This window comes from Paroedura picta, chromosome 12, assembly GCF_049243985.1.
Source record: "Paroedura picta isolate Pp20150507F chromosome 12, Ppicta_v3.0, whole genome shotgun sequence".
Taxonomy (NCBI): Eukaryota; Metazoa; Chordata; class Lepidosauria; order Squamata; family Gekkonidae; genus Paroedura; species Paroedura picta.
In genome coordinates, this window is record NC_135380.1 from 14082050 (window position 1) to 14098953 (window position 16904).

At 47.2% G+C, this 16904-nt stretch overlaps 1 protein-coding gene across 3 annotated transcripts in view; it reads right to left on the reverse strand.

The window, feature by feature from the left end:
* ZMIZ2 (zinc finger MIZ-type containing 2) overlaps positions 1-16904 on the reverse strand; it is a 101603-nt gene that overhangs the window by 48158 nt on the left and 36541 nt on the right. For 2 of the 3 annotated variants that reach the window (XM_077306443.1, XM_077306444.1), the window contains exon 2: positions 15130-15188. The exons of the other annotated variant lie outside the window; for it this stretch is intronic. The gene's annotated coding sequence lies outside the window, so the exon portion shown is untranslated. The remainder of the gene's footprint in view (positions 1-15129; positions 15189-16904) is intronic. 3 annotated transcript variants of the gene reach the window in all.

A 16904-nucleotide genomic window follows, 5' to 3' on the forward strand; every position in this document is an offset into this window, starting at 1 on the left:
CAATTTCAATGAATCTCAGGTAACACCGCAATGCACTGTCTGCCAACACACCATATGAAAACGTGAATCAGCTGTATGACTTGGATCCTATGACTTCCTTCCACTAAACCTCCCCTTGAGGGAGAAAGACTTGGTTCCATGAAGAAAGGAGAGAGAAGATTTTGTTGGAGAAAGACTTGATGCGAAAGACTCAGTAGGTCCATCTGAAAGGGAGTGCATCCAACCCAATATTTCTGGAGGGATATGAATTATCTCAGCATCCACACATGCACTGTTATCCAGTATAGCATGTCCAGGAAGGAAATGCTGTGTAATCCAAGCAGGAAGTCTTACCCAATTCTCAACACAGCTACTCTTTAGTTTATGGGATTAATATCCTTGGAAGAGCCTTTCTTTAAAGGGAGGAATGCAGAAACAAAGTCAAAACAGCTAAACAACAGTGAGGTGCAGCTGAACTGTACGGCTTCCAGAGCATATTTCACATTTTTTCACTTGATCTATGCCATCATTATTCTTCACAATGGAGACCCAAAGCAGCTCCATTTTATTGTCACAGCGACAATCCTGTGAGGGAAGTGAGACTGACCCAAAGTCATACAGCAAGATCCAGGGCATAACAGCTTGGTCAAGGATTGAAAAAAAGATTTTAAATTAATTTACTGGAGCAAGTATGGCAGCCCTACATTTCCTCCCTTTAGGTTTAAACTGAATTCTGACTGTCTTACAGGTCTATACTGTGCTCACATTAACTCTCTCATGACGAGGTTAGTGTTCGGTTCCTTGGAATGAAATGGGGCAGCACTTGAGATGCAAGCCATTCCTTCCTTCCATGTTGATCAAAGCTGCATAGAGGCAAGACATTCAGCACAGAAAAAAAGGTGTTCTGCACATGCTCACGGCCACTGTCTCCTATTTATTCTTACTTCGCATCTCCTTGGAACTGAAAGCAGGCTGGGGAGTCAAAATTGAGCCATGACTGAATTGCCTCTCTTAACACTGCTTCCCCCCCCCCCTCTTGTGTAGCCAGCAGGCTTCCAGAAATCTTCGCGGAAGATGGCTGAAGCAGTCTTCTGTTAACTCAGATAATAAGATTATTTTCCCGGTAGAGAATGGCATTCTCCCAGGGGACAGGGGTTGAAGCCAAGGAGTTAATCGAGGACAAATATATCTGAAGTCCAAAGTATAACAGCTGTTTATGACCCGCCCCCAACATCTCTGAGTTCCATGTCTGGCACTTTCCTTCCCCATTTAATTAAATTAAAGAAATGTTATTATTTTTCCCATTTCTTGTTCGGGTAGAACTCTTCCTTTCTAAAGGGTTTTTTTTTACCCCCAACCAGCCAATACAGGCAGAAACTGCAATGCTCTGTGCGGGGGGGATGGGGGTACGGGAGGGACAGATCAAGAGACACTTGTGTTTTCCATATCACTCAGTGGTATAAAGGCACAACCCAAATCCCCCTTTCCACACCCAGGCACAGGAAAGGAGTTTCCTATCTCGCCCTATTTTTTAAAAAACTGAAACAGCAGCAATTTGGCAGGGGTGGAGGTAGACTACAGGGGAGTCAGATGAAAAGGATTCTTCCTGAAGCAGCTTGTGCCACACTCATTTAGTTAGCCTTTAAAGCAGGGGTAGTGAAACTGCGGCCCTCCAGATGTCTGTGGACTACAATTCCCATGAGCCCCTGCCAGCATTCGCTGGCAGGGGCTCATGGGAATTGTAGTCCACAGACATCTGGAGGGCCGCAGTTTCACTACCCCTGCAAAGCATCACCAGGCTTCTTCTATAGATTCATATGTGAGCAGTATGGTATAGTGATTGGTGTATCAAAAGCCAACCCCCCATCTGCTTGTCTAAAGAGACCATGGGCTGGTCCCTCTCAGTTTCACCTACCCCACAAAGTTGTTGTCATGTATAACATGGTAAAAAAAAAAAACCCAAACATATACAAGGCACTGAAATCCTTGGAGAAAGTTCAGGATTGAAAAAAAAAATCAGCCTGATCCTGACTGGGGGGGGGGGGGCCTGTACTAGCGGGCCTGCATGGCCCCTTCCAACCCTACGATGCAGCCCTCATCACCTCACTTTGTACCACTGTTTTCAAACAGAAGGAATTTTAACATGCATAGCATTCTTCTAGCCCACCCCACCAGGGTGGGGTGACCAGGATTCATGAGAATTACAGGATTCATGAGAATTACAGCTTCAAAACTATACCCAGACTCAAAACTGTTCCAGCTTGTGGGAACAACAAGCTGGGTGGGGGCTTCCTAGTCCTCCGAGGCAGTGCTAGATTTAAGCAGAAACTACGTAAGATACAGTTTAGGGCAGGGGGAGTCAAACTGTAGCCCTCCAGATGTCCATGGACTACAATTCCCATGAGCCCCTGCCAGCATACGCTGGCAGGGGCTCATGGGAATTGTTGTCCATGGACATCTGGAGGGCCGCAGTGTGACTACCCCTGGTTTAGGGCCTCAGATAATCAGGGGCCTGTAAATTAAAAAAAAAAAACTACTGAAAATGTATAATTTAAAAAAATAATTGGGGAGGGGGGTGTGTGATTCAGGGCCTCTTAACCTCGACATAGCCGAGGGCCTCGGCACAGCCCTGCTCTGAGGTAAACCAGAATGAAGCCTAATTCAGGTGGTTAGCCGTGCTGGCCTGATGCCTCTCGCACAGGTACAGCCAGCAAATGGCTTCCGCACACGTGCAGAAAGGAGCCCTCCCCTTGCCTCCGCAGCCACCCTGCCGGGAAGGTGGACTGGCTTCTCAGTGCCCACGACAGTGTCGTCCGCTCCCCCTGCAGGCCCCAGCCGCGTCAGGCGGCCTCTGGAACAGCACGTCCTGCTCACTCGACTCAGCCTCCTCCAGCTGCAGGGAGCCAGCCAGCGAGACCACAAGAAAGCAGCACCCGGCTGCCCTCTCCCCTCCCCCAGACTGGGAGGCAGCTGAGGTTGGAGCGGGCCAGCGCGCCTCTCCCTGTCCCTGACATTCCAGAGAAAGAGCGAGAGGCAGCTCCGGAGACGAAAGCAAGGCCTTTGCACCGCCAAACCTGGGTGTGGGGGGGGTTCCCCAGCACACACAAACACACTCACACACACCTCAGCAGCAGTGAAACAGGATTCCGCAGGCTCAAAATGCCCGGTGTTGTCACTCTAAAAAAAAAAAACCCCACTGTGAAAATGTACATTTTGCTAATCTACGCTGCTGCCCTGTTAATACAGGGTTGTTGGGTATCCTTTATTAATTCAGTATATACAGATTTCAAATCCCTCCAAAAGGATCAGGGCAGTGGGCGCCCTTTCCTTCGTTTTATCCACACAACCTCCCTGTGAGGCCAGGGCTGAGATCTGCAATTAATACAACTGATGTTATCCAGGTAACAGAGATTGGTTCACCTGGAGAAAATGGCCACTTTGGAAGGTGGGTCCTGTGGCATTATACCCCATCGAAATCCCTCCCCAATCTGACTCTCCTCAGACCCCACCCCCAACACCTCCAGGCATTTCCCAACCTGGAGCTGGCAACCCTACGTGAAGTTACAGCAACAATATAACGCTGGAGTAGTCAAACCGCGGCCTTCCAGATGTCCATGGACTACAATTCCCATGAGCCCTTGCCAGAGTTTGCCAGCCCTTCCCAGCCTAGGAGTAAGACCTTCTGAACACAGAGGGACATACTTCTGAGTAAAATCAGAGTCCAGTAGCACCTTTAAGACCAACAAAGATTTATTCAAGGCGTGAGCTTTCAAGTGCCTGCCCTCGAAAGCTCACACCTTGAATAAATCTTTGTTGGTCTTAAAGGTGCTACTGGACTCTGATTTTATTGTGTTACTTCAGACCAACACAGCTACTCACTTGAATCTATACTTCTGAGTAGACAGGCACAGGAATCTACAAGCCCCTCTCTTCCATTCCATTGCAAGAAATTTCAAACACCAGGGATCAGAGTTTTATCACACCTGGCAGCATCTTTTTGTTTCCTCTTTCCCTCCGATCTTTGATCTTAATTTCATATGCATTCTGACAAAGGGTTGAAAGAAGCACTGCTGGTGGCATTTCCGCAAAGAGAAGAAAAGGATCAGCGGTAAGATGACAAAATGGTGTTTTAAATACTTGGAATTTCACAGGGTGGTTGGGGGGAAAGGAACAGGAAAGTCCTTCTAAGTAGATCTTTTGGCTGCTTCCACATTGGGATAACCCCCTTTTGGGGAAAGCAGAAGCAATCAGAGCAGCAAAAGAATATCCACACTGGGGGATTCTGAGACTTTCCTTCCCCTTCCTCTTGTGCCTGCCATTCCTTGCCTTCCACATTGCCAGGAGCCTTTTAGACAAATCATCAGTAGGAATATTGCAATAGGGTGCAATACGGTTATCATGATATACTGACTACCTTTTAAAGCCGGAATAAACCCTTCTGGTGCCTGGAGACTGAGAATAGGGGATGTAAAGAACTGGGGAAGGAAAACAGTACTAGATATGGGTGCCAGGTCTAGAAAGTCACACCATTCCTGTTCACAGGTGGGCTAACCCCACTTGGACTCTGATGTTTCTGGAAGCAGCAAATCAAAGCAGGCTCTGAGAAAACACCACAGCAAAGGAGGAGGAAGCACAGAAAGGAGGGACAACATTGTGTGGGTGCTCTTCCCAAATCCTACAGCAATAGGAGAGCGGCGGGGGGGGGGGGTAAAAAACCTACGTGGAAGTATCTGTTATGTAGCCTCTGCACTATCTAACATGGTTCTTAGGAAAAGTGAACCTAAATACCAGGAGCTATTGGGCTCTACTCCTGTTTCCTTGTATTCTTCCCCCCTTTTCCCTCTCCTAGCTCTTAGCACATGTACATGGACACACAACACACACACACACAAAGACAAACAGTAGTCTGTTCCCAGGCAGTAGAAGTTGTCCTTCACAATGCTATCTCCTATGATGCATGTTATGGCTCTTGCGAGTAGTTCTGGCTACATTTTGGTCACTAGGTGTAAAAATGCAGATTTTGCTTTGTTCTCGGTGTCCTTTGAAGATAAAAGCCCTCCTACCATGGGAATAGTGGGAGGAAAGTGCATTGTGGGAAAGGAGGGGGGTTGTCTATATGTACCCTAAGACTGGCCAGTTTGATGGTTAGGACTTCCAATCTGGCGAGCTGGGTTCGATTCTGCACTCCCCCACATGCAGCCAGCAGGGTGGCCTTGGGCTCCCCACGGCTTTCAGCCTCCCCTACCTCACAGAGTGTCTGTTGTGGGGAGAGGAAAGGGAAGGCGACTGTAAGCCACTTTGAGACTCCTTTGGGTAGAGAAAAGCAGCATATAAGAACCAACTCTTCTTCTTCTTCTGGCCAAGCCAGCCATTCTTAACAATAATATATTTCATGATGCTCCAGATGTACCCTCTTGGAAGTAATAAACATTTATTTTCTATGAAAAAAGTCTCAGCTGTCTTGTCCCCTTTGAGAGAGTAACCTTGAATCATGGCAGCATCTGTCTACTTGGTGTTGAATACCAGATGCAGAAGAGTAGATTCCCACACAGGAGCACAAGTCTGGCTGCCTCTCCCCCAGCATGACAAAGCTGCATCACACCCACACCTACACAAAAGTACTGGGAATACTTGCAAGGTATCCTTGAGGAGTTCCAAGCTTGTAGCTCCTAATTTAGGTGCCTTCCATCCCCTCCACCACCACCTTGACACTGTCTTCCACACCTTTACACAATAAATTCCTCCAATAATTGGGATAGCTTCTATTCTTTATTGCTTAACTTAATTAAGGACACCCAGAACTCCAAAGGCTGTGTGCTGCACAGCAAGCAATTTTCTATCTCCATTTTAAAGCTATGGAGCTGGCAGGAACACTTTGCAACGTCCGTGTACCAGAAAAAGGCTGAAGCAGTCTGGCATTGTAGACTTTACTTCCATGAAGGAGGGCATCAAAGGTGGGGGGAGGGGGGGCAGGAGGGACAGTAGTAGAAATTGAAGCCTAGCAAAATGTTCTTTTTAAGAGAGAAGTTTTGCAGAGCTAAACCTGTTTTTCTTTTTTTCTTTTCATAAGACAAGGAAACCATTGAGACTAAAGAGATTTGTACACAGGGCAATGCGATATGGATGAATGGCTAGCAAAATATTGTCTGTGTTTAATGAATCTCAAGCACCAAGGAAGGGTGAGATGTTTCTTACTCAGCCAGTACAGGAAGAGGCGGCATCCAAGCAGACGTTGGCTGGATTCTTTGCCCCAAATCCTTTCTAAAAGGGGAAGGGGATAAAGCCCATATTTCCTCCCCCTACACTCTCAACCCAGCATCAAAACACCAAGTGCTAGTTTCAAAATTTGAAGAAGAAAAAAAGAGCCATTCGTTCATTAGAGCCTGGATGACATGAACTAATACTCATACACACATGTTGGGTGTTCCCCACCCCCCACCCCCACCCCCATACACACATCTAACTGTTACTGAAGTTGAATTTGGTGCCCAGTTTCCTACTTGCAGTCCCTGGTTCCCTATTTGCAAATCAAATCACAAAATATAAACAGCCCCGCAAAATAAGCTTTGGGTTACTTTACATCATACGCTCCAGATCAGGATTCAAGATCAGGACAGAGGCAGCACTCTGAGAACGGCCACAGAACAATGCCTGGTCCAAAAAATGGATTTTGTGCAAGGAGCTCCAAAGCAGACTGCCCCAGCAATCCCACAAGATTGCTAAAAACTGACGAATAAGGAAGCAGAAGCTGCGGTATGCCCAGATTAATTTTGGGTCACTTGAATTCATACATTTACAGAATCTGGAGACACTGTTTTGCTTCAGCCAGCTTCAGGCTTACCGTTACCTCCAAGAAGGAAAGGAAAACCTTCACCAGGTCTGGTGTTTTAGATGGATTGGGGAGTTTTGGCTTTTCTGGTGTGCAAAATGCTTTGTAATTTTTACCTCCTGTTGTTATACTGGGGGCTTAAAATAAACTGGGCCTTTAAACATAGAAACCTTCCCCGTAAGGGTGTTCTTTGGAAGATCAATATTTGGGACTCCAAAAACTGATATTTACTTGGACTTTTAGGATACTAAGAACTGGTGTATTCGTCCTTCCTTTTTGCCGGGTTGAGCCAGAACTTCTTCTAGTAACCCAGTGGTTCTCAACCTTGGGGTCACCTGGCCCCTTCCGCGGGGTCGCCAGGACAGGTTGGTGGCGGCAGCGGCAACATCCTGTGCGGTAGGTGGGGCTGAGAAAGCCCTGATATTACTGCTCTGTGAGAACAGCACTATCAGGGCTGTGATAAGACCAAGGTCACCCAGCTGGCTGCATGTGGGGGAGGAGCGGGGAATCAAACCCGGCTCACCAGATTAGAAGCCACTGCTCAAAACCACTTCAGCAAGCTGGCTCCAAAGCCTTTGTGTGCCCCATCCCTTCAGATCCATAGATTCTTCTAACCAGACATACAGGTTTCAATTAGTGATTTTTCTGGCTGTTTGGTAATGAGCTGTCCATAATCTGTACTCCGTTCCCTTTAAAACGACCACCCACAGACATGTGGGAAGAAAGATGGAAGAGCGGAAGTACAGGCTAAAACAGACTAACTAGAAAAGGTCATTCAAGGAAGTTTCCATCACGAAATAGCAACTCCACTTTAGGATGGGAGCTACACAACATGACATGACCTGTCAGATCATTAATTCTAGCTTAAGCCCTAAGGACATACTCAAGAGAACATCCTTGAGCACCCGTAGCCATGGATGAATGTGTGAACCAACTTCAATGCAGAATGTGTTTTAAGGAAATATGGAAGTTCTCCCAGTGGAGTTTTATTTGCAATATTTGTTCACATGTACAAATCACTTCCAACCATGTTCAACCTGGCCCTCACTCATAAGAACTAAGACAGGAAACTTCTGTTTTGTTAGATTTGTAGCTCCCTTTCCACCAAATGTGTCACCTGGGGGGCTTAACAGCAGGCGGAATTTCACCGGCTCCATCTTTTCTGCATCCCAGTGTTTCAGAGGGGTTGAATAAAGCTACGTTTGCAGAATTTCCGCCTGCCACAAAACTGTTAAAAGAGCATACAATTCTGTCCAGAAATAAGTGCCCAATAAGGAGACGCAAAGGAGGACAGGGCTTCTGTGCCTTTAAATAGGTGTGTGGTTTTTAACAGGTACAACTTGTCATGCAGAGACTCCACCTGCTTCTAACACAACTTTTGCAAGATACTGGGCGGTCACCCTCTTTTACATATGTTCATCGGAATCTCTGCAGATGGAATATCACTGAAAAGGCTGCAATCCTATGCATACTTCTCAAGCTAAATTAAATATGTCTCACGTTAGAGTTAAATATAGGAGATATAAAGACCCTTACTTCAAAAGCACACATAAATTCCATTTTGCAGAGAGTGAACTGAGGATAAGAATCTGTGATAGACATTCCAAGAGTTAAGGAAATTGAGATTGTATTTCAGCCTGGCCCATGGGAGGGGGGAGCATGGGGGGGATTACTATCAGGGGTGGATCCTTTTCACACACTAAGAAGCAAGGATGCGAGAACCAGGCAGCAATGGGTTAAGGCTATGAGATTCTAAGCATCTGATACTCATTGAGCAAACAGGATCAGCAGCTTTGTATGCACAGAGGGTGGATAGCTACTCCAAAGTGGAGAGGAGACAAAGTTTTGTTTGTTTTGGGGAAAGGCAGCAGATGATACAATCACTGCTCCCCAGTATATGTCCAAGTGTTTCCCAAGCTGGATAAAAACATCTCCTCCTCTTTGTTTTCTAGTATTGCTATTATTTTCCTTGCAGAAATCCTGTGGCAATGAGTCCCACATCTCAGATCAATACGCTGATTTAAGAACTTCCCCAGCATGCATACGTACATACTTTTGCTTTGTCTAATTAAAAAGGTATTTGAGAAGTGAGCATACAAGAAGGATAGGCTCTCTCTCTCTCTCTCTCTCTCTTAAGAATCGGTTAATTCTCATAACAGGGTCACCACGCTAAATGACAGAAGGGGCTCCCATGCAGAAGCGGTTGCACAGAAGGAAATATTTCAGCTTCTAGCGTTACAGAGCTGTATTTGGTGTGCGAACCTCCATCTGCAGAAAATTATCCCTTCTAAACATAACACGGCTATTACAGGCACTCAAGCTCCGTCCTGAATCTGGAACTCTTGGATGAGATGGATTATCTTGACCCATTTAAATCTGGCTTTTGGCCGAGTTTTGTGACTGAAGCTGGTTCGGGTGCCCTGGCTTATGACATTGACCTGGAAATGGCCACAGTGTATAAGCCTGTCAATTCTCTCGAACCTCTCACTGTGGCTTTCCATAATCATCACATCCTACTGGACTGATTGTTTGGGTTGAGAGCCGGAGGCCGCACATTACGTTCTGCTTCTGTAGGACAGCCAGATTTCAAAAGATGCTGGGAGATTTCCTCTTAACTTTGTGGGAAGCATCTAGAGCTAGATTTTAATATAGTAGCACCTTGCAAACCCACAAGATTTCCAAGTGTCAAAGCACCCTTCCATAGTTATCTGACAAAAGAAGCGCTGACTCTCAAAAGTTCATACACCGTTAGTCTCCAAGGTTCTACTGGACTTAAATCCAGCTGTTCTGCCGAAGACCAAGGCCAACATACCCTCTCAAACACCTGGGGAGAAAGTTTCATTTCTTCTGTGCTTACATTTCCTTGAAGCTCCAGGGAGAGATTCTGAGAGGTTAAGCTGTCCTCAGCATACTGATAACCCCAAGTTTATTTCACTCTGTCCTCTCAAAATGGATCAGATGGCTCAAAATCATGTTTAGGATTAGTGAGGGATTGGAAGGTTAAATGAGACCCAATTCAGGTATTCAGGGACGATGAATAACACACACATGAAGCTGTCTTATAGTGATTCAGATTATTGGCCCATCGAGGTCAGTACTGCCCACTCAGACTGGATCTCAGATAAAGGACTTTCACATCATCTATTGAACCAGTTTGGTGTAGTGGTTAAGGGCGGCAGCCTTTAATCTGGAAAACTGGGTTTGATTCTCCGCTCCTCCACATGCAGCCAGCGGGGTGACGATTTTGGGCCAGTCACAGTTCTCTCAGCCTCACCTACCTCACCAGGTGTCTGTTGTGGGGTGAGGAAGGGTAGGCAATTGTAAGCTTCTTTGGGATTCCTACAGGTAGTAAAAGTGGAATACAGCCCCCACCAGCTCTTCTTTTTCTATTGCTTTTCCCTTTTTAATTGAAAACTCCAGGGGTTGAACTGAGGATCTTTTGCATGCCAAGCAGATTGCTCTGCCGGTAAGCCACAGCCCTTCACCTCAGAGCCAAGTAGGTGAGAGCACCTTCCTAAGGTGGTCATATTCCCCCCTGGAAGATCACTGTCACAGTTAGAGGGTTCTAGATCAGTTCTACAGCTTGATCACTAGATAGTATCTGTAGTACTCAAGGTGACAAAGTTCCTGTCTAGTAGCAAAAGGCTACAGCTGGAAAACCTCACAAACACACCCCAGCTTTGATTGGTTTACCAACTGTACCTCTTGCTAAGGGACCTGGACTTTGGCACCTTGGGTACACATGATGACAATTTTAGGATGGGATTACTACCATGTTTCCATGGTGGTTTGCCAGTGAAGAGCGGTAGGAAACTGCAGCGAGTCCCAAATACCAGGGATGGGGGATTATGTTGCAACCAGGAGTCAGCTGTACTCACCTGGTTCTTAAGATGTCCCTTGGAGAGCTGTTACTAGATTGCTTAAAGCAGAAACATTTCACCATAAGTGCTGGCAATCAACCAGAGCTGAGTGCCCATGATTCTGAAATAGTACTATTGCCCATGCAAACATCTCTTTCAAGGACTATTCAAGGTCACCACCTTTCTTCTTTGCCCCATCCTGAAAACTACTCATTGTGGGGATGAAATGGAGGAGGAAAGAATAATGCATACTACCCCAAACTCCGAGGAAAGGCTAGAAGAAGAGTTGGTTCTTATATGCCACTTTTCTCTACCCGAAGGAGGGTCAAAGCGGCTTACAGTCACCTTCCCTTTCCTCTCCCCCACAACAGACACCCTGTGAGGTGGGTGAGGCTGAGAGAACCGTGACAGGCCCAAGGTCGTCACCCAGCTGGCTGCATGTGGAGGAGCGGAGAATCAAACCTGGTTTTCCAGATTAAAGGCCGCCGCTCTTAACCACTACACCAAACTGGTTCGTTAGATGATGTGAAAGTCCTTTATCTGAGATCCAGTCTGAGTGGGCAGTAATGACCTCTGAGAGAGCCCTGATATCACTGCTCAGTCAGTTTTATCAGTGCCGTGGCGAGCCCAAGGTCACCCAGCTGGCTGCATGTGGGGGAATGCAGAATCGAACCCGGCTCGCCAGATTAGAAGTCCGCACTCCTAACCACTACACCAAACTAGGTAAACATATGTATATTAAATAAAATATGCTAAAGGTGGGACAGGTGAAGTTTCTCCCACCACTGCATCTCTTTGCCATGAAAGGCAGTATTTGGACAATTTAGGGAGGCTCAGTGGTAGAGCATCTGTTTTGCAAGCAGGGGGTCCCAGGTTCAAAGCCGGGTGCTCTGAAAGCCTCTGCCGGAGACCATGGAGATCCCCTGCCAGTCCCAGTAGAAAACTTTGACATTGTCTGACTTAATAAAAGACAGCTTCAGGTGGCCAACAGAAATTTCCACCTGTCAGAAAATCATTCAAGGCACAGGAGCCTCGCTAGAAAAAAGTAACCATCTAAATCAGCTCAGGAAAATACCACTGCAAAAAAAGCATAGGACACCACAGGCTACAGGGAGATGTGAATTAAGGGCTCACCCCAAACAAACAAACAACTTTTAAAAACCCTCTAAATTAAGATTACATGCTATTCAAATGTCATAAACATGGTCCTTTCTGAACATGTTTTGAACAGTTGAAGGATACGAGGGGGCGGCCATTAATCCACAGAAGCACAGAAAAGTTTTTGCAGTGTCCTTGGTTTGGGACTTTTCCTCCCGTGTGTTTTGGAAGACCACTTGTTTGGATGGAATGGCTCCCATCTGAACAAAGGGGGCCCAGCGGAGGTCCTCTGAGTGCTTCCAGCCGCTTCTCCACAGAGCCACGCGAGGTAGCTCCGGCGCTGCAGGAGTTAATCCAATCTGTTCCAACTGGCAAGGCTGGGTGTGGGAGGCTGGGAGTTTGGAATAGAGTTGGACATGGTATGCAGAGGCTTCTAGGGAAGGGGGGGGAGGGGGGTTGTGGCAGGATAGGCGAAGGAGGCCTGGAGAATGCACAAGCCCATCCTTTACAAGGGAGTATCCCATAGATGAGTACGACAGAGAGAAATCATTCTGCTGCCCTGAAGCAGGGGTAGTCAAACTGGGGCCCTCTAGATGTCCATGGACTACAATTCCCAGAAGCCCCAGAAGCATTCCCTGGCAGGGGCTCATGGGAATTGTAGTCCACGGACATCTGGAGGGCCCCAGTTTGACTACCCCTGCCCTGAAGCCTCAGCACAAACTCTGCAGAGGGGGGGGGGCAGTGCAAAGGCACAAAGCAGGCTAGCACCGGAGAGTCGGGGATATATAGCACAGCGATGCTAAGTATTTTAAAGCTCGGACAGTTCATGATGCAGAAGGGACTGTCTCCCCCTCCCCCATTTGAACATCTGGGATTGTTCACTCAAGGCTACGGTCCTACAGGCAGTTCCTTAAGATTAACCGAACCATCCTGAACAGAGCTGACACCCTTCTATTGAAGGCAATAGGCTCTGAAAGGGTGCAACTCTCGTATAACTGCACTGTAAGTTCCCAAGAGAGCAGGACTTGCATCCCAGTAAGCGCACACAGGATGTGGCAGCAATAAGGAGGCGACAGATTTCCAGCAAACTGGATAACACCAGCCCCTTCCCCAAAGGCTACAGGCAAAACCCTGCATGCATTGCCAAAACAGAGATAGCCAATGGGGTGGAGGGGCAGACTGTACCTCTCCCCCCTCCCCACTCTGCTGCATTCTAACCCTCTTTTCCCACTCTTTACATTTCTAAAACATTGGAACCCGGGGACCTGCCATCTGTCCCGCCCCACACTGCATTAGAGCTGACCACTGCAACCTCCAGAATTGATTTGCACGCAGGTTGGCTTAGACAAATTCCTATCCCCCCTATCTCCCAGCAGCAAGCCTGTTTTTATCTTCTCAAGAACCCTAGAAGTACGTAAGGGACTAAGTCAAGTTCATCCAGAGCACTTCCTTGCCAAGTTGGGAGCTGAACCCAGGTTTTCTTCCTTGTCCCACCACTGGCCCACCATTTTATGGAAGGCGCAGTGGTAAAAGAGGTAGCTAGCGTGAAGCACAGCATCCTCTGCATCTGCCTACAATATTGTTGTGGAGTACATAATTCAGCATTAGCAACAGGGAAGCCAGCTGTGCTCAATTCTAGGGAGACCAAAGAAAAAGTATCACACCGTGTTGTTAGTTACTGCACGATGACAAACAATGGAGCTCAGAGAGCACCTGGATACCTCTTGGCACCTCCACCCCTGCTCCACCCATTTCCAGTCTGCACGTCATGCCACTCCAGCATAGCATCTCCAACTTGAACGGGGACTGAATCATGCTGGACATGACTGAAGAAGAAGAGTTGGTGCTTATACCCTCCTCTTCATCACCCAAGACCTCTCAAAGCGGCTTACGATCACCTTCCTCTCCCCACAACAGACACCTCGTGAGGTAGGTGAGGCCGAGAGAGCTCTGAGAGAAACTGCTCTGTGAGAACAGCTCTAACAGGACTGTGACTAGCCCAAGGTCACCCAGCTGGCTGCATGTGGGGCAGCGAGGAATCAAACCCGGCTCACCAGATTAGAATCAAACCCGGCTCACCAAAGGCCTTAAATCCAGCATAGAGGGGTAGGCTCGCCCCCTTGATATGCAGAGCCACACAACTCATGCAGTTATTCTCATCTGTGTTCTGCAAAGGATAGACAGCTGTGGGCTCAACTCCACCTCTGCTGAAGAAGGAGTCATAGGCCGTCCTTGTACAAAGGCAGATCCTCCAGCTTTCTTCCATTCGTGGGCTTCAGTATAATTACCATGTTCCACATTTTGTTCCTGCAACCTGGCTTGTATCACCTGGAGCAGAGCACAGCATATGAGAGGGGTCTAGGCTGGCAGCAAGCCACCTCTCCCTTTATTTCGTTAGCCAGAGTATAGCAAGCCGCACTGGCCTCAAGCCATGAAGACCACAAAACAACACTGCTGGATCAGACAAGATGGCGCAGCCAGTGCCACAGAGGTCCCCTACAAGCCTCCTCCCTCTCACATCCAGAGGCAGGGTGTCTTTGAAGGCACCACTTAGTCATCCTGGTGAACAGCCACCGAATGGGCCCATCCATCACTGTTCTTTATAATGCTCTTTTCAACCATCCAAGGCCATCTTGTGGCATGGCATATAAACATAGTGTTTTGTTGTTGTCCTCTGGCCTGAATCCATTACCCATCTAGTTCCCTGGGTCCCCTTGAGTTCAAGGATTATGGAAAAGAGAGACAAATTTCTCTCTTTCCATTCTCCCTTTAAAAAATAGTTATCTTTTCGGGCCATTGTTCACACAACCAAAAAAGCTACCCAAAAGACTGAACTATCCTGAAAGAAATGAAGCAAGGACAAATGCACCTGGACCTAGCTTCTCGCTAGGCAGGACTTGCTGAAGAGCTTGCAGAAATGTAAAGAGCAGAACTGCAGGCCCACTCTGGATTGTGATATCCCCTGTTTACAAGGGTTGTGTTTACAAGGATGTATGACAACCAATGTGGCATAGTAGTTAAGAGCTTTGGACTGGGGCTATGAGGAGACCCTTTTCTCTTTGAAGCATCAAGGGTGACTCCAGTCACTGTCTCAGTCTAGACAGCCAGTGCGGTATAGTGGTTAGGAGTGCCGGATTAGTATCAAGAAGACCCAAGTTCGAAACCCCACGCGTGCCATGGAATCTTGCTGGGTAACCTGGGGCCAGTCACATGTTCTCAGCCTAGACTACCTCACCGGGCTGTTGTGGGGATCAAATGGAGGAGAAGGATGTAAGCAGCTTTGGGTCCCCATGAGAAAGGTGTGGGCTTGCTGTGGAGTACAAAGGCATAAATGAATAAAATAGATAAATATATCTGACATACCTCACACGGTTGCTTTGAGGGTAAACTGAAGGGAGGACCATGCATGTCACTCTGAGCTCCTTGAAGAAAAAATAAAAAACATATTCAAGTAAGATAACAGAGTTCTATAGGTTGTTGCTTTTGTGTTTTTTTAAAAGGAGGGAATGCCTGAACTGATCATGCATGTTTTAAATAGCAGAGTCCATGACAGGGTTTCTTTTTTGTCCTGGAGGATCATGTTCCGCGAAGGCTATTCCCAAATTGTTCTTGGCTCTGTTTCCTACGGCACAAGTAACCGTCCTCTTGGTAACAGACAGAGGCACCTGAAAGCGGGGAACGACTGAGGCATTCTCCTAGAGCAGGGGTAGTCAAACTGCGGCCCTCCAGATGTCCATGGACTACAATTCCCATGAGCCCCTGTCAGTGTTCGCTGGCATGGACATCTGGAGGGCCACAGTTTGACTACGCCTGTCCTAGAGCATTCACACACAAAACAGATAGTTTTAATCTTTTTTGGGAGGGGGGGGGAGTCTGTACCATGGATCTTATTCAGTTTAATTCCCCTCCTAACATCAAGAGTACAGATGTTACATTCAAGGGAGTAGCCAGGTTGATCTGAAGTGGCAGAACAAAATTTGAGTCCATTGGGACCTTTAAGACCAATCAAGATTTATTTAAGGTGTGAGCTTTCATGTGCACGAAAGCACATGGTTGGTCTTAAATGTGCCATTGGATTCAAATTTGGTAGTACAGAAATTTGAATGTCAAAGGTTTGCCTTCCATGTTAGGCTTTAACTTGTTTGTGTGACTGTAGCCAAATGTGTAGAAGTACTGACAGAAGGGCCTGTACAGTCGTCTTCAAATTCTATTAGCCACAGGGCTAACCTTCAATTACTCTTTACCAACAAACCAGCTCCTGTCAATTTAGTGGGCCTCTCCCCCTGGGATCGGGGCCTTTCTCTCCCACTGGGCAGAATGAGATTTCTCTCATTTGCAGAAGACCAAGGCAGTGGTTCTTCGACTTCTCAGAGTATTGCCCTCACCTGTTCCCCTTACTGGCTACTATGAACTAGTAGGGTGTAGCCATTTGACTGTTGGACTGAGACAAGAGAGATGTGAGTTACAACAGAGCCATGGAGTTGGAAGGGACCTCCACAGTCATCTAGTCCAAACCCCCGAACAATGAAGGAAACTCACAACTACCTGCCCATCCACAGTAACCTGAATTTCTCGGTGCACAGCCTGGAGCGCAGTGCAAGGAAGCTGGCAGCATTTGGCCAGTTTTAGAGGAGGAGGAAAGATGGTGGAAGTCATACTTACTTAGTTTTGATTCCTAGACAGAGGCATGGTAGGGCAACTGAACTACATCTATTCACAGTTATTTCAGGCGACATGGCCCTGGCATTTGAACTGTCACAGCCAAGATATGCATGCTCATCACTTACCACCATAGAGCGCCAAATATATATATGTGTGCAAGCTCCTCTACATTTGCTCTATATCCTTGGTTGGGGGAATGGAGCCTGTTGGAATGGTCAAGTGATGCTGACTTGAGCAGCAAATGTCACCAGTAGCAGAGCTGAGTCCAGAGAGTCCAGCTGCATCTCCCCTGCCTGCCTGATGCCAACCCACTGAATGTAACACAGCAAGCACACACACTTTCTCTCCGAACGCCAAGTGCCTCTGTACAGAACATGTTCCCAGAACAAGGAAAACAAACTGTTCCATCCCAGAACTGCAGCCTGGAACTACAGCATTGCAGGAGGTGACTGGCTAGTCAAGCAGAGCCCTTGTGC